The 17,078-nt window shown below is 51.6% G+C and overlaps 1 protein-coding gene across 2 annotated transcripts in view; it reads left to right on the forward strand.

Annotated features, from left to right (window-relative positions):
* The window catches only part of ZFAT (zinc finger and AT-hook domain containing), a 188,457-nt gene that overhangs the window by 30,311 nt on the left and 141,068 nt on the right, over positions 1 to 17,078 (forward strand). The gene's annotated exons all lie outside the window — the stretch shown is intronic.

A 17,078-nucleotide genomic window follows, 5' to 3' on the forward strand; every position in this document is an offset into this window, starting at 1 on the left:
GAATGTTGCCTGAAGATGTCTGTCTAGTTCTGCGTGAGTTACGTTTCAGATATCACTCACTCTAGGCAAAGATGGAAATAGAATGATTTATAATTTCGCATTGACACTAATGCAATTAAATTAAGCCATTCAGTAGTCAAAGGTTAAATTAGTTGCAAAAAATAATTATCATTAGCTACCCCTGGTAATAAATGCAATTTCCTTCACTGCTGAGAGTAATTGCATATCTTATGATACTGTGGGGGTTATAATAATTCAGATTCCATGATAACATTCTTTTCTGAGCCCTATTAGAAAACTGGATTATATTTTTAGGAAATCCTTTAATTTGCAGACCTACAAGATTCTGAGAATAGCTGCCCATATTTGTCTACTCTATTCAGAATATATAAAAACATTTTTTAAAATACTGAAGCCAGTTTAAAAACAACAAGATATCCTGTGGCACCTTATAGCCTAATAGATATTTTGGAGCATAAGCTTTCATGGAAAAAGACCCACTTCGACAGACGTAACATAGTGGAGATTCCAGAAGCAGGTCTAATTATATAGGATCATGGAAAGGAGAGAGTGCCAATCAAGAGGAAAGCCAAAGCTGAAGTGTTCAATTCAGTAAGGGAGGATGTGGTCCACTTCCAGCAGCTGATGTGGAGGAGTTAACACCAAGAGAGGAGAAACTGCTTTTGTAATTGGCCGGCCATTCCCAGTGTCTGTTCAATCCTTTGTTGATTGTGTCAAATTTACAAATGAATGGTAGCTCTGCAATTTCTCTCTGGAGTCTGTTTTTGAAGTTTTTTTGTTGAGGAAGGCTACTTTTAAATCTGTTACTGAGTGTCCAGGGAGACTGAAGTGTTCTACAGATTTTTGCATGTTACCATTCCTGATATCTGATTTGTGTCCATTTATTCTTTTGCATAGAGACTATCCAGTTTGGCCAATGTATATGGCGGAGGGGCATTGCTGGCACATGATGGCATATATTTCATTAATAGATGTGCAGGTGAATGAGTCCCTGATAGTATGGTTGATGTGGTTAGGTCCTGTGATGGTGTTGCTGGTGTAGATATGTGGGTAGAGTTGGCACTGAGGTTTGTTGAAGGGATTGGTTTCTGAGTTAGAGTTACTGTTTTGTGGTCTGTAGTTGCTGGTGAGAATTTGTTTCAGGTTGGCAGGCTGTCTGTAGGCGAAGAGTGGCTTGCCTCCCAAGGTCTGTGAGAGTGAGGGATCGTTGTCCAGGATGGGTTGTAGATCACTGATGATGCGCTGGAGAGATTTTAGCTGTGGGCTGTATGTGATGAGCAGTGGTGTTCTGTTATTTTCATTGTTGGGCCTATCATGTAGCAGCAGGCTTCTGAGTACATCTGGCTCTGTCAATCTGTTTCTTCACTTCCTCAGATGGGAATTCTGGTTTAGGAAATCTTGGGAAAAGTCTTGTGAGGGATTGGAGTAAATGTGGTTGTACCTCAGTGCTAGGCTGTGTCAGTAGATCATGTGGTGTGCCCTGGATGGAAGCTGGAGGCATGTAGGTAAGAACAGCAGTATGTGTGTTTCCAGTATAGGGTGGTGTTTATGTGACAATCACTTATTTGCACTGTAGTGTCCTGGAAATGGATCTCTTGGGTGTACTGGACCAGGCTGAGGTTGATGGAGGTTGAAATCACAGTGGAACTTGTCAAGAACCTCTTTCCCGTGGGTCCAGATGATGAAGATGTCGTCAGTGTCACACAAGGAGAGCCAGGGATGCTAGGGAATGAGAGTTGAGGAAGCATTGTTCCAGATCAGCCACAAAAATGTTGGCATACTGTGGGGCCATGTGGGTTCCCATCGCGGTGCCACTGATTTGAAGGTATGAATTGTCCTCAAATCTGAAATAATTGTGGGTGAGGACAAACATGGTATGTCTTCATTTACTAATTAGCTGTCTAGATTGATGCTTTTATAATTGGGTTAAATCTACACCAAATGAAGGTATGCAGAATACATTTTTCTTTGTATTAGTATTTTTTTTCCAATAACACTTTTCCAGTTGTAGACAATTTCTCTGAACACAGTGAAACTTACTTCCATTTTAGAATGCATATATACTTCTTTCAGTATTTAGTTTGGGGAACTTTGGTTTTAAATGTGTAGCAGAAACTCTCTGATTTTTGGGTCTTATAAGGTGCTAATGGGTGTATGGGGTGTCTAGGGAGGGGTAACACCTCTGGTGTGGGGACATGTTGTGTCTCTTCAGGGCAGTTGGTGCACCTTTGGTCCCCACCTGGCACCCAGCTCTCACGGGTGGCTCCAAGAAGCTGTACCATGCAGCGGCCACACCCCGATAAACCACTTCAACACATGGGCTAAACCAGGTGAGGGTAACCAACAGGTCTGAAACCTGCGGTGACATAGGGAATTGCCTATCCCAGCATGCAAAGTCGGCCCTGGCGGACTAGGCGGATGAAATCAACAGCAAGATCCAAAGACCAGGAAGACGGTTCTGCAACGCTCTGTGGAGAGCGAAGAGCATGACAAGGCACCAAAGACGGCATGGCCATCCACTGCAGCCTGGAAAGTCCCAGCCATGATGAGTTTTCGTACCACTGGAACCAGGCTTCTGAGGTTGAGAGAGTGGAACTGCCCCTGTGCAATGGCTTTTCCACTTTAAACATTTTCCTGCACAGGTTCTTTGCACATTCTCATCACTTCTGTCTACCTCAGAGTACTATGGTGATGGCAGAGGAGTGAAGAGTCAGGTGGAGGTGATCACTGGGAGATGTAGCCCCAAACTTGCACATAGGCGGCCTGTGGACTTTGGTCACTCAACTCTGACCCCGGGATGACAGAGGAGTTTGGCAGCATACCAGGCCACTGAGCAGGCCTTTTTAGGGACAGCACTACTCACCCTCAAAATGAGGGAGGGGATTAGAAAAGGTGTCCCAAAAATTGCTTATTCCAGCCAAAATGGTCAGCATGCCGCAGCTGGCAGTTTTACCCTCACAGCAGTTGACAAACAGTGAAAAGAAAGGTGATATTTTCAGCATAGAACGTTCTCACCCTCTTGGACAGGGAGAATGCTATGAGACCTGAGAGAAGAACGGCCTTCATAGCAAGAGAATTAGCACCTTACAACATTGACATAGCCGCCCTGAGCGAGACCAGGCTGGCAGAGAAAGGATCCGTCTGTGAACCGAAAGGAGGTTAAACCTTCCTCTGGAAAGGCAGGCCAGAAAATGAAGACAGAATCCATGGAGTGGGACTTGCCATCAAGACATCACGTCTGCACCAGCTTCCTGACCTACCAACTTGCATCAGTGAGCGTCTGATCAAGCTCTGCTTCCCCCTCAACACCTCTTGCCATGTTACAGGCATCAGCACTTATGCCCCCACACTGACTAGTAGTCAAAAAGCAAAAGAAAGTTTCTATGAGGACCGTGACCATCTTGTGAAAGCAACTCCTCCTAGTGACAAGCTTCTCCTGTTGGGTGACTTCAACGCCAGGGTCAGCGAGGACTGTAGGACCTGGAAAGGGGTGCTGGGGCATCATGGTGTTGGTAACTTGAATGCCAATGGCCACCTTCTGCTGAGCTTGTGTGCAGAAAACGACCTGACGATTATCAACACTCTCTTCAGGCAAGCTGATAAATACAAGACCACATGGATGCACCCGAGATCAAAAGAGTGGTACCTGATTGACTACGTCATCAGTTGCAGGTGGGAAATTTGAGATGTTAATATCACCAGGGCCATGCGGGGAGCTGAGTGCTGGACTGATCATAGACTCATCAGATCAGTCATTATGCTGCACATCACACCACTGCACCTCAAGAAGCTCAAGGTTGTCAGACCCTCCTTCAACATTGGGAAGCTGCAACATACTGGTCATCATGAGAAATTCGCAGCCTGCCTTGATGAAGTGCTGACGTCCCATGGACCTCTGACTGGAGACCCAACACAAAAGTAGGACCAGTTCAAAACACTGGTGACTGAGTTGGCCAAGTCAACACTAGGAGTGAAAAAGAGAGTTCCTGATTTGATGAAAATGACGAGGCCATCATGAAGATCTTAGAGGAAAAACAAAACACATTTATGCAATGGCAAAACGATCAGTCCTCAATCTGCAAACGTGATCATTTCAAACACCTTCAGAGCCAGGCGCAAACGGCACTTTGCCAAATGCAAGATGAGTGGTGGGAGAATACAGCTGATGAAGTCCAATACAATGCTGACACCAAGAACTCCAAAATGTTCTTCAGTGCTATCAAAGCTATATATGGACCTTCAAAGCTGAGTACTACACCTCTCCTGTCTGCAGATGGCATGACCCTTCTGAGGGAGAAGAACAGCATTAACAATAGGTGGAGAAAGCACTTCAGCAACCTTCTCAACAGACCCTCCATTGTTGACCCTCTGTCCAGATCCCTCAGAAACCCACAATAGATAGTCTTGACCTGCCCCCTACAATGCATGAGGTCAAAAAGGCAATCAGCCAGACCAGCTCTGGCAAAGCCCCTCGGATGGACGGTATCCCTGCTGAAATTTTCAAAGGGGCAGGACTAGTGTCACTTGAAACCTTTCACAACATCTTGATCAGCATCTGGGAAGAAGAAGACATGCCCAAAGACTTTAAAGATGCCACAATCATCTCCCTCTTCAAGAACAAGGGCAACAAAGCTGACTGTGGAAATTACCAGGGCATCTCCCTTCTCTGTACTGTTGGGAAGATCTTGGCTTGAGTCATCCTCAACCGTCTGATCACCAGCATCTCAGAGAAGAACCTACCATAGGCACAGTATGGTTTTCGCCCAGGCTGCAGCACTATTGATATGATCTTTGCTGTTCGTCAGGTCCAGGAAAAGTGCAGAGAGCAGAACTTGGATCTGTAAGCTGTCTTTGTAGACCTGACCAAGGCATTTGACACCATTAACAGAGAAGCCCTGTAGATTATCCTGTCAAAACTTGGCTGCCCGAGAAGATCCAGAAATCTTCATATGACTGTTCCACGATGACATGACTGGCTTTGTTCTTTTAAATGGCGAATCCTCAGATCCAGTTGAGATTTCCAATGGTGTGATGCAAGGGTGTGTGCTGGCCCCAGTGTTCTTCAAGCTCTTTTTCACGTGTGTCCTCAGCCATGCAGTTAGGGATCTGGACCATGGAGTCTTCATAAGATAGAGACTTGATGGGTCACTTTTTCACCTTTGTCGTCTGAATGCTAAAACCAAGATGCTTGAGAGGCTTGTACTTGAAGCCCTTTTTGCTGGTGACTGTGCATTTATGGCACACAAGGAATCTGATCTTCAGCTCATCGTCAACAAGTTTGCTGATGCCACTCACCTCTTTGGTTTGACTATCAGCCTAGGAAAGACCGAGGTGCTATTTCAACCTGATCTGCTGCTCTCCCCGCTTCAGTCTTTATTGAAGGAACAGGATTAAAAACAGTAGAGGAGTTCAACTACTTTGGCAGTGTGATAGCCAATGATGGCTCCCGTGACAAAGAAATCAATGCCACAATCTGCCAGGCCAGCCGGGCACTAGGATGTCTGACTGTGCGAGTGTTGAATCAGCACAATATCTGACAATCCACTAAATTGAAAGTGTACAAGGCTGTAGTCCTGACCAGTTTCCTGTATGGCTGTGAGACCTGGACCTTGTACAGAAAACATATTAAACCTCTGGAGCGCTTCCACACACGCAGCCTGAGGTCAATACTGCACATTTGATGGCAGGACAGAGTTATGAACCTGGAAGTCCTGGACAGAGCAGGAACCACTAGCATCGAAGCCATGATTCTGAAAGCTCAGCTTTGCTGGACAGTGCACGTCATCCGAATGGGCGAGTCAAGAATCCCTAAACAACTCCTCTATGGTGAGCTCTCCCAGGGCAAAAGGAATCAAGGTAGGCCTTGCAAGAGGTATAAAGACTGCGTGAAGGCCAATATTGTTCATGCTGGTTTAAAACCAGATCAGCTAGAACAGCTTGCGAAAGACCAAACAGGTGTGCGTGCTCTTGTACAACACTCGTATGACAACTTTGAAGAGCTGCGACTTATATGCCTCATTGATGCTCGTGATAGGAAGAAAGCAACAGCAGCAGCCGCACCAACAGAGCCAGGAGAATTCCCTTTCCCCCTTTGTGAACGCCCATGCCGTTCAAAGCTTGGACTCCTCAGCCACATGCGGGTCCACAACCAATGAGCCTGTGCAAGCTCAAGATGTCATTGTTCAACATAACGGACTACCTATATAAGGTGCTAACCATTCTGTCAGTTTTTAACAAATAATAAATAGAGAGGTATTAGACTTATGCAGCTTTACTTGAAAAATACCATCCCTACTTATTTAATTATAACAGGTGTGCTATTTTTTAATGTTGTCTTCTTATAAAGCTGTCTAAATAATTATTTTCTGTTAAAACAAATTAAGGCTATCTTGACCATATGGGCACAGCTTTTTTAAATTACATATAACAACATCTGCCACCAGTAAAAGTATTTTAGTCTTATTAACTGAACTCCCCAGATCTTAAAAAGATTTTCAAACTGTAAAAGTATTTGCTCCTCTAGTGCAGGTTGCCTGAGTTTTTTGTTTTGTTAGACTTCCTTCCGATAGCCTATTGAAAATCATAGAATATTTATGGCACTCTTCATTAGAGTGATATGAGATTTTGTGGAAATTATGCCTTTATGACATTGGTTTCCTCTATTGTAGTGGACAAAGGAGTGATTTTTTTTCGTATGGACACTTTGCTCACTAAGCCCTGATGTGTTTAGCTTCTGCATAAATCAAGCAGATAAATTTTGTAATAGATGTGACTGGGTTTGACTGAGGCCTGGCTATCTAGAAATGACAATCTGCTTCAGGTGCTCGTTGCGTAGTTTACAACAAAATTGTACTCTTCTGGATGGCATGGTCTGCATTATAAAAATTGGAAAAATGCAAAGTTATTACAGGTGCCTGAGTTGGTGGTAAGGTTTTATTGGAGCCCTCTCTGGAATACGTGCTTTTCTGGAGTTCTATCTGTAGCATTATGAAACTGCCAAACATTAGATAAATATTAAATATTATTGCTGTTGCTCTCTGTTTAAATATTGTAAGATATACTATGCTTGTAGTTTAAAGACTAGCAAAATAATTTCTTATACACTACACTATATGTTGTTAGTCTTCTAAGTGCTACCGGACTGTGTTTTTATTTTCATAATACGTAGACTAGTACAGCTATTGCTCTGTTACTATGCTTGTAGTATTATTAGTTCGATCATGCTGCCTTCAAGAATGAATTTCTTAACCTTTTTTTTTGCTTCAGTAATAATGATTTTACATTTTTATATTCTTGTTCAAATGGGTCCCAATACAAATGTTTGACAAATGCTACTATTAATTATACAGATTGCTCATAAATATTGCTATGTCCAACATAGAAGTACAGATATTTCTGACTTGTAAAATCGCAGCAGTTTAAGTAAGCCTGCATGACAGATTAGGATACACTGCTTCTTTTGAATGTAACAACTTTTCTTTATGTATCTTGAAGACCACCATCTTCTGTCCCTATGGGACAGATGAGCTGCGTCTACACGTGCACGCTACTTCGAAGTAGCGGCACCAACTTCGAAATAGCGCCCGTCACGTCTACACGCGTCGGGCGCTATTTCGAAGTTGAAATCGACGTTAGGCGGCGAGACGTCGAAGTCGCTAACCCCATGAGCGGATGGGAATAGCGCCCTACTTCGACGTTCAACGTCGAAGTAGGGACAGTGTAGACGATCCGCGTCCCGCAACGTCGAAATTGACGGGTCCTCCATGGTGCCCATCAGCTGGGGGGTTGAGAGACGCTCTCTCCAGCCCCGCAGCTCACTGGTGGCCGCGTGGAGCGGCCCCTTAAAGGCACCCTCCCCCGCCCTGACTGCAGGAGGCTGAGGGAACGTGCAGGCTCCTGCCTGCACACGCGGTGCAGAGCCTGTCCAGCCCTCAGCCCCTGCAGCAGCCATGGCTGCCCAGCAGCCTCCCCAGCGCCCCCAGGGCCCCCCCCCCAAGGGCAGCCAGGGCAGCCAGCAGAGCCAGAGGACCAAGCAGTCTGGCAAGCGGCAGCGGGGCCCCTCCTGGACGGAGGCCGAGCTGCGGTACCTGCTGGGGCTCTGGAGCGAGGAGGAGGTGCTCCAGGTAGTGGGGAGCAAGAGACGGAACGCGGATGCGTTCGCTCGGCTGGCCGACGGCCTGGCTGCCCGGGGTCACCCTGCCCGCACTCCTGACCATGTCCGCAGCAAGGTGAAGGAGCTGCGGCAGGGTTACTCCCGGGCCCGGGATGCGGCCAGCCGATCTGGGGCCGCCCCAGTCACTTGCCCCTTTTACAGGGAGCTCAGGGACATCCTGGGCTCCCGGCACACCTCCTCCCCTCCGGCCACCCTTGACACTTCGGCTGACGAGCCCCAGCAGGCCCTGCAGCCGGGCTCCAGCCCGGAGGTAAGCCCCGCACCCCGGGGGTCCCCCCCGGAGGCCATCCCCGGGACATCACGGCAGGGGGAGGAGGAGGAGGAGGGGGGCTCCTCCTCCACTGATTCCAGCCTGCAGATCCTCCTCCTGCCATCCCGGAGCAGCAGCAGGGCCTCCGACCCCCGGGGATCTCCGGACCATGGGAGCGGACCCACAGGTAGGTACCCCTCTCTGGTGGATACCCCGGGGCTGGAGGGGCGGGGGGAACAGAGATGTGTCCAGGGCCCCCCACACGCTCACATGGCCATGGCCCCAAGGACACCAGGGACAGGGCCCTCACAGCACTGCAGCCAGCAGCCCCTGCCCCCCGCCACCCTGCATGACAGTGCCATGCCCCATCCCCAGGCCAGGGGGGAGCGGAACCTCGAGGGGCCCCCGGGCGGAGGGGGTGGGACACCCCGCAGCACCAGCAGGCGATGGAGTGGGGGGAGTGCCAAAGGGAGACCTAGGCTACAGATGAGCCACCCGAGCCGAGGAGCTCCCAGGGCCAAAGGAGGATCCTGGCGCTACAGCTGGCAGGTGACACCTCTGCCCTGAACAAACAGGAGGGAGGAGCCGAGCTGGCTTGGAATTGGGGGGCAAGGGCGGGGGCCACAGGTAGAGGCTAGGGGAAGGGAGAGCTGGTAGGCAGCCAGCCAGAGGAGGGGGAAAGCTGCATCGCAGAGGGGCCCCCCCTTGGGGTCTTCTCCCCACGACGAGTTGGGAGGACTGTCTCTTCCGACAGCTGGTGCTGTCACTCCTGCCAGAAACTGGCCAGCTGTGGCCTAAGAAACCTCTCCTGCTCTCAGACCCTGCGGGCTGAAGTGAGAGTCGCTCCCACCAGGGGACGGGCTGCAGGGCAGGGGGACCCCTGAACCCCATCCATCACAGCAGCATCTCCCGGGGACGGGGATGGGGAACCTGCAGCACAGGGTGGGGGGGACAAAGGCCACGGCTCGGGGACGACACTAACGCCTGTCTCCATTCTTCTTTCCCCCCTCCTCTCCTGTGTCCTGCACCTGCACCGGCACCATCCGAAGGACCGGAAGAGAGCGCCGGCGAGGCGTCGGTCGTCCCGGAGAGTCCTCCGGGACCCTCGCTCCAGGGAAGCCCCTCGGCCGAGGAACCACCGGCCCCGCGGAGGGCAAGACGGCGGACCCCGCGCCTACTGCCGGCGGTGGCCACAGACCCCCAGCTGCTGGCCATCCATCGCCGGCAGCTGGAGGTGTCGGAGCGGCAGCTGGAGGTGTCGGAGCGGCAGCTGGAGGTGTCGCAGCACTACATCCGGCTGCAGGAGCAGGCGCTGGCCTGGCGCCGCGAGTCATGGGGGGCCCTGGTGGACACTGTCAACCGCCTGGTTGATTTCCTGGCCCCCCATGCCGCGCCACCGCCCGCCATGGCCGCTCCTGCAGCCCCACCACCAGCTGCTGCAGCCGCCGCTGGCCCGTCCGCCGTCGCCCCACCACCTCCCCGCGAGGGCCACCGCGCCGAGGGACCCCTGGAGCCACCCGAGACTCGCCGGCGCCGATATCTTCTGGTGGAGCCCGCTCCCACCCAGCCGCGGACCAGACTGCAGGCCCGCCGGAGCTCCCGGCCGGGAACGCCCACTGGGGGCCTGTAGGGGGTGAGGGGCCCGGGACGTGGCCCCCCCCCCGATGGACAGACTTTGGGGACTGGGTGGGTGGGTGCTGCCCCTGCTTGCCCCGCCCCCCTGTAAATAGTTCTCCCCGTTCTCCTCCCTGCTTTTTGGTTTCCTTTTGTGGATGGCGCACCCTGCTTGGAGTTTATTGTTGTACATAGTTTTATTTGTACCCATCTTGCTTTTGTTACATGTTTGTCCCTCCTTTTTGCTTTCCCTTTCACATGTGTATATTTTTCTATTTCAAAAAAAAAAAAGGTTCAGCCAAAGAAAACATTTACGTTCACCCACAAGTTCGATCTGTCGTTTCTCCTGGACAAGGGGTGGGGGGGCGGTGGGGTGCCCCATGGTGGTGTGGGCGTTGAGGCAGGAGTGTGGGGGAGGAAGGGGCGGGCAGTTGGGGGCCTGGGCAGAGTTCACCCCGCGGCCTGGTTGTCGAAGTGGGCCCGCAGGGCCTCCCGGACCCGGGTCCCCTCTGGGTCCACCTGCCGACTGGGGGCAGCAGGTGGCTGGAGGTGTGCCCTGCCGGCCTCGGCGGCCCAGCCCTGAAGGAAGGTCTCCCCCTTGCTCTCGACAAGGTTGTGCAGGGCGCAGCAGGCACCCACAATCTGGGGGATGTTGTTGGGGCTGGCATCCAGGCGGGTGAGGAGACATCTCCATCGTCCCTTGAGGCGGCCGAAGGAGCGCTCCACCACCTGGCGCGCACGGTTCAGGCGCGCGTTGAAGCGCTCCTGGCTGGCAGAGAGGTGGCCCGTGTAGGGGCGCATAAGCCACGGCCGGAGGGGGTAGGCCGCATCCGCAATCATGCAGAAGGGCATGGTGGTGTCCCCCAGAGGGATCTCCCGCTGGGGGATGTAGGTCCCCGCCTCCAGCCGGCGGCACAGGCCCGAGTTGCGGAAAACCCGGGCGTCGTGGGTGCTGCCAGGCCAGCCCACGTAAATGTCCTGGAACCGTCCCCGGCTGTCCACCAAGGCCTGCAGGACGACTGAATGGTAGCCCTTCCGGTTCACGTATCGGCCTCCGCTGTGGTCCGGGGCGCGGATGGGGATGTGGGTCCCATCCAGAGCCCCGAAGCAGTTGGGGAAGCCCAGGGTGGCAAAGGCGGCAATGGTGGCATCTGGGTCCCCCAGCCTCACGAGTCTGTGCAGGAGCATGGAGTTGATGGCACGCACAACCTGCAGGGAAAGCACATGGGACAGCCTCAATGAGGGGTGAGCAGGGTGTGCATGGCCCTGCCCTGGCCCCCCCGGCCCCCCCACCCCCCCCGGCCTGCCCTGCTCTGCCCTGGCCTGCCCTGCTCTGCCCTGGCCCCCCTGGCCTGCCCTGCTCTGCCCTGGCCCCCCTGCTCTGCCCTGGCCCCCCTGGCCTGCCCTGCTCTGCCCTGGCCCCCCTGCTCTGCCCTGGCCCCCCTGCTCTGCCCTGGCCCCCCTGGCCTGCCCTGGCCCCCCTGCTCTGCCCTGGCCTCCCCCTGTGGTTTCTCTTACCTCCATGAAGACAGCCCCGACGGTGGCCTTTCCGACGCCAAACTGCTGCCCCACGGATCGGTAGCTGTCCGGAGTGGCCAGCTTCCAGACAGCGATGCCGACCCGTTTCTCCACGCTGAGGGCACGCCGCATGGCAGTGTCCCGGTGCCGGAGTGCGGGGCTGAGCCACTGGCACAGCTCCAGGAATGTCTGTCGGGTCATCCTGAAGTTGCGGACCCAGTGCTCGTCGTCCCACTTCCCAAGCACCAGGCGCTCCCACCAGTCGGTGCTGGTGGGGTGGCTCCACAGCCGCCGGCGTGTGAGGCGGGGGGTGGAGCGGGGTGCTGCAGGGGTAGGGGCTAAGCCCTGCTGCCCCGGGGGCATCTCCTCCCCTGGGGCAGGAAGGTGCTCAGCTGCCCCCAACATGACAAGAGCCAGGGCAAGCCCTGCTCCTGCCAGGAGGGCTGGCTGGACCTCTAGCTGCTGCTGCTGCGGCTGCTGCTGCTGCTGCTGCTGCTGCTGCTGGGGGTCCATAACTGCGGCGCTCGGGGTCTGTGTGCCTATCTGGCTCGTCAGACCGCGTGCTGTGCAGGCTGTGTGTATGTGGGAGGGGCCCTTTAAGGGAGCGGCTAGCTGTTGCCCCGGAAGCGCTAGCCTGCCCTGTGACCCTGTGTGCAGCTGTGCCTGGCATCCCTATTTCGATGTGTGGTACTTTGACGTGTAGACGTTCCCTCGCTGCGCCCATTTCGATGTCGGGCTGCGCAACGTCGAAGTTGAACATCGACGTTGCCGGCCCTGGAGGACGTGTAGACATTATTCGTCGAAATAGCCTATTTCGATGTTGGGTGCACGTGTAGACGTAGCCATGTTGTGTAAGTATTTGCACAGGGACAAGCAATAATTTTTGATAGGGGTCCGCTCCAACAATTTGGAATGTGGTCAGGAGCCAAACTCTTACATGCGGGGTCTGGGATGGAGGTTGGGTACAGAAGGGAACTTGGGGTAAGGGATTGGGTTGCAGGAAGGATGTGCGGGGACTATGAGGGAGTTTAGGTGAAGGAGGCAGTTGTGACCTGATGTAGGAGGGGATGCATGGGTTTGGGCTGTGACCTAAGGCAGCAGGAGGCTGTGACCTGGAGTGGGGAATGGGCTGCAGGGTCTGGGAAGTGATATGGGTGCAGGAGGAAGGGCAGAGGATTTTGGTTATGGTGGAAGGGTGTGGGGGAGGGGCAGGTAATTGGGAGAAGGGAGATAGAGAGTGCCAGAGGCAGGCTGTAGTCAGGAGACTTATCTGGGTGACACCCAGCCAGCAGCCCAACAGATTTCTTAGGAAGTCTCCCTGCCTGCTTGGCCACATGTGTAGCTACAAGCCTAAGTAGAAACAGAGGGTTGCTTGAAACAGGAAGCTTCCCATTGGCCAGAAACCAGCCAAAGGAATTTGAAAGCCTCTGCTCCTTCCCCCTGGGTTTGCAGGTATTGAAATACAAACGAGGCTCTGAAGCTACTTTTATGAGCTGTGTGCAGGACTGGGACAGGCAGGAAGCTCCCTGCTGCATCTGCAGGCTGGTTCCTGGTGCTTGGCAGGGTGGATACAGCCCACAGTCTTTATTTTGTACAGCCCTGTATTTTTATCATGCCTGCCTCTTCTTCTGCCAATATAAATATGAAATTATAAGGTGAGCTTTTCCAGGGGACTCTCCAGGGGCAATTTAGATGAGGTGTAACACATACTTCTCATATGGGAATTTGACCAGGATTCTTGAACTAACATAAAGAAACTTCTTCTAGCAAAAGGTAAGGGTCAAATGCCGCTGCCCTTTTAACACCATGTTGAGGTGTTTGTTCATAGCAGCTGAAGAAATAATGGCATCTGATGACTCACTAGGATTGGTTTCCCTGAGTTACCTTTCTGAGATCCCTGAACTGCCACTACATCAGCATGGCTGATGAGATCAGGGGTACACAGGGTCAGACTGTCAATTCATTTTCTACACATTATATAAGATAGAAAGGGGAGTGAGAGGTAGAGAGACAGAAGGAATGAAGAATAATCTCACATACCAAAAATATAAGGTCTTTTCATCCATTCATTGAATTGTCCTTCACAGAACGAAAAACAAAAATGAAACACAATTGAAACCATTTGTTCCATGGCTTCTCCTCTTTGGTGAACAACTGACTTTTTTTTTTTTTTTTTTAACTTTTTTCTAAGTTGTATGGTCCCTGTGATTCTGTGCTAAAAAAATGCATGTGTATGAACAAATTGCCTGTAACCACATTGGCTTCCCGGAGAGTTCCTCCCCACACCCTCCCAGTCACTGGGTGGTCCCTCCGCCCCACTGCCATGAGTACCACAACAAACCCCCAGATCAGTAGTCCACTAACCACAGCCTTGCTTCAGGTGGGTGAGAGACAGTAGGTCAGGAGCCCAGCCTTGCTTCAAGTGGGCAACAGGTACATAGTTCAAGGGTCTTAGTCCTAGGCCAGGGCAGACAGTGGGCATGCCCGGTTAACCACTTATAAGTTCAGGAGCCCTGGCCTCGCTTCAGGCGGGGCCATACGCAACACAAGTCCTAGAGATCAAGGCCCTGGTTCTGGGCGGGGGAGCAAACACAGTTTAGGAGCACCCAGGCCCTGGTGCAGGGTGGGGCAGTGAACACACACAGTTAGCAGTCTCGGAGGCCCAGGCGCTGGTTCAAGGCAGGCAGCAAACACACACAGTTTGTAGAAAGCCCAGGCCCTGGTCCAGGGCAGGACGGGGAACAACCACAGGTAACAATCTAGGTGGCCCAGGCCCTGGTTCAGGGTGGGGCTGCAACCAGTCACATCAGTAGAGAGCCCAGGCCCTGATTCAGGGTGGGCCATTGAACACACACAGTCCAGAGGCTTAATGGTCCAAACATAACAGGGGTAGACCCTAGCACAGAGCAAAGTAAGTGGCACACAGCCACCACATTGTGCAGGGAAGGGAGAGTGAGGGGCAGCCTCCCTCAGGGAATGGATGGGGGGGTGCAAGCCCACCCACTCCACTGCTCCCTGGCCCGGGGCCCTAGCAACAGCTCCCACAAGGAGCCGGTTGATGGGAATCCAGACTGCAACACACCAACATGGGCTCTGGTGGAGCGTCCCCTGGGCCACTTCCTACCTCTGTTTCCATTAGTGTGGGTCCCCACTCGGGGCCTTCAGGGTAGGTAGCTGTGGCTAACTCTTGCCAGTTGGGCATCTCCACATCGTTTGAGAAACAGACTGGTGGCAGGCCTTCAGGCCCCATCAGGTCAGAGGGTTTAGGGTTGCTGGTGGCAGGTAGGATCCTAGACTCTAGCATGCCCTGGACCTCAGGGTAACTAGCAGTGGGAAGGCTCGCTGGAGGAATCAGGTCTGGGTCCTTGGGGTAGGTGGCCATGGGCAAGCTCACCGGCTCTGGTTGGTTCATGGGGCATGGGACTCGCCATGGACCTGAGGGCGCAGGTAGGTCTGGGAACTCCAGATACTGGACCAAATGTAGGCTTGGTCATTGCTGTCTAGTTTGGCCAGGGCAGCTGGACTGGGGTTCCAGCTAGTCTGTCAATATGTCCCGAGACTTTCGGCTCCTGCTGGCAGGAGCCCAACCAAGAGCCTCTGCTCTGCTCAGAGGCTGGCTTTTCACTAAGCCCCTGGTTCTGCCCCTGGCACTTCCAGTCCCAGGTGCGGCTCACTGTGGGGTGGGGCACAGGTGCTCTGGGTCCACCCACCAAGGCCTCTGGGAGGCCTTCTCTGCCTCCAAATCAAGGGGAGGCCACTATACCTCACTACGTTGCCATATATATGTATTAAAATGAGATCAGTACGTCCAAAATATTTCACTAGTGAGTAGACTGGGAATAGGAACAGGTTGTCAAGTGATCATATTGGTATCCATTTGTATTATTTACTATAGTACAACACAAATAATTCCTGGAATTTCCATTGTTCTGCGTAATTTGAGTCTGTACTATGGAAACTTCAAGGGAATAATTTAAAAATAATTGTTCTGAACAATAGCATAAGGAGCTCATCAATAAAAATCTTTTGGACAGCACTGCACATACATTCTGAAATTTTTTTCAGACGATTGATCATTAAATTGATTTATTTTAAAAAACCTGTATGAAAAATTGTTAGGAAACGGCAGAATAAAAATAGTCTTATATGGTTTATTCCATTAGCTTCTTTGAGTGTTTTTTTTTTGTCTGTGGGGATCTAATTATATATCATAAAATGCCTTTCCAACATGTTCTCATCCTGCATCCAATACTGATCAGCATAATGTTTGCTTGTGGTGCAGGAGAGAAACCATCAGGAATAGCTATCGATTTTTAATGAGATATTATTGAGCGTATTTAAAGGGATGCTGTTGTCTTGATCTTTTAAAAACTTACTAATTTAAAACTATTCCAGCTTCTCACAGAATACTCTTTAAATAATATATCCTGATTTTAAATACAATAAACCCTCAAAACGCATGATTTCAAATTGTGCTTAACTCACATTAACGTGAGTTATGTGCAACTCAAAATCCTGCTCTCCCTGACCCTGGCTCACACCCCCCCCCTGCCCCCCACATGACCCTGGTTCAAACGTTGCTGACCCTGGTTCACCCCCTCCCATGTGGCTCTGGCTCACCACCCCCCTGTACCCAGCTCTGGCTCACCCCCCGCCCATGCCTAGCTCTAGCTCACCCCCTGCATGGCTGTGTGTCTCTGGCTCAACCCCGCCCCCCGCCACGGCCCAGCTCCAACTCAACTACACCCCCCACCCCTTTGGCCCCCACTCATGTCCCCAACCAACTGCCAATCTTAACCCTCCCCAACTGCCCTCTCCACCCCTACCCCGGGACTTCCCTTTCAATAGGAGCTCCAGGTGCTCCTGCTGCTTCCCCTGCTGCAGAATATGCATTTGGCTGGGGAAGAAAGCCTGCCGTGACTCACACGAAATTCGAATTATACGAGGGTGCATGGGAATGAAACCCTCGCATAACTCGAGGGACTACTGTAACTATTAAACAATATCTCTGTTCCCAAGTTGGTGTTAAGTATCTTTTGTGGCAAAGGTTAAAATTTGACTGACCTATTATGCTGGTAGTAGAATACAGGTGACTCTACATAAAGTGATGTCAAATTGTCAAATGCACAAATGACAGTTTTTTTGTTTGTTTTTTTTTTAATTTATAGCAGAGTTCATGTAGGTGCAACATAAATGGTAAAGCGCCAGAGTGGTCAGAGAGGCTTTTGGAATTTTTGTCAAAGTGACTGCAGCATTGAGCGGTATCATGCTTAGACAACGATAACTCATACTGAATAACTTTTGAAATACACCCTTTGCAGGAAACAGTAGTGGGAAGGTACAAGGGGAACACTCTTAGACACATAAAGACCCTCACAATTTCCAGTTAATGTTGAATTCATTTAAACTATAATCTATGTGAACCCCATATTCTATAAATTATCAACAAGCCCCATAAAAAATATTTGTGGATCTCTTCAAGTGAAGCCCCATCTCATTTGA

This window comes from Carettochelys insculpta, chromosome 2, assembly GCF_033958435.1.
Source record: "Carettochelys insculpta isolate YL-2023 chromosome 2, ASM3395843v1, whole genome shotgun sequence".
Taxonomy (NCBI): Eukaryota; Metazoa; Chordata; order Testudines; family Carettochelyidae; genus Carettochelys; species Carettochelys insculpta.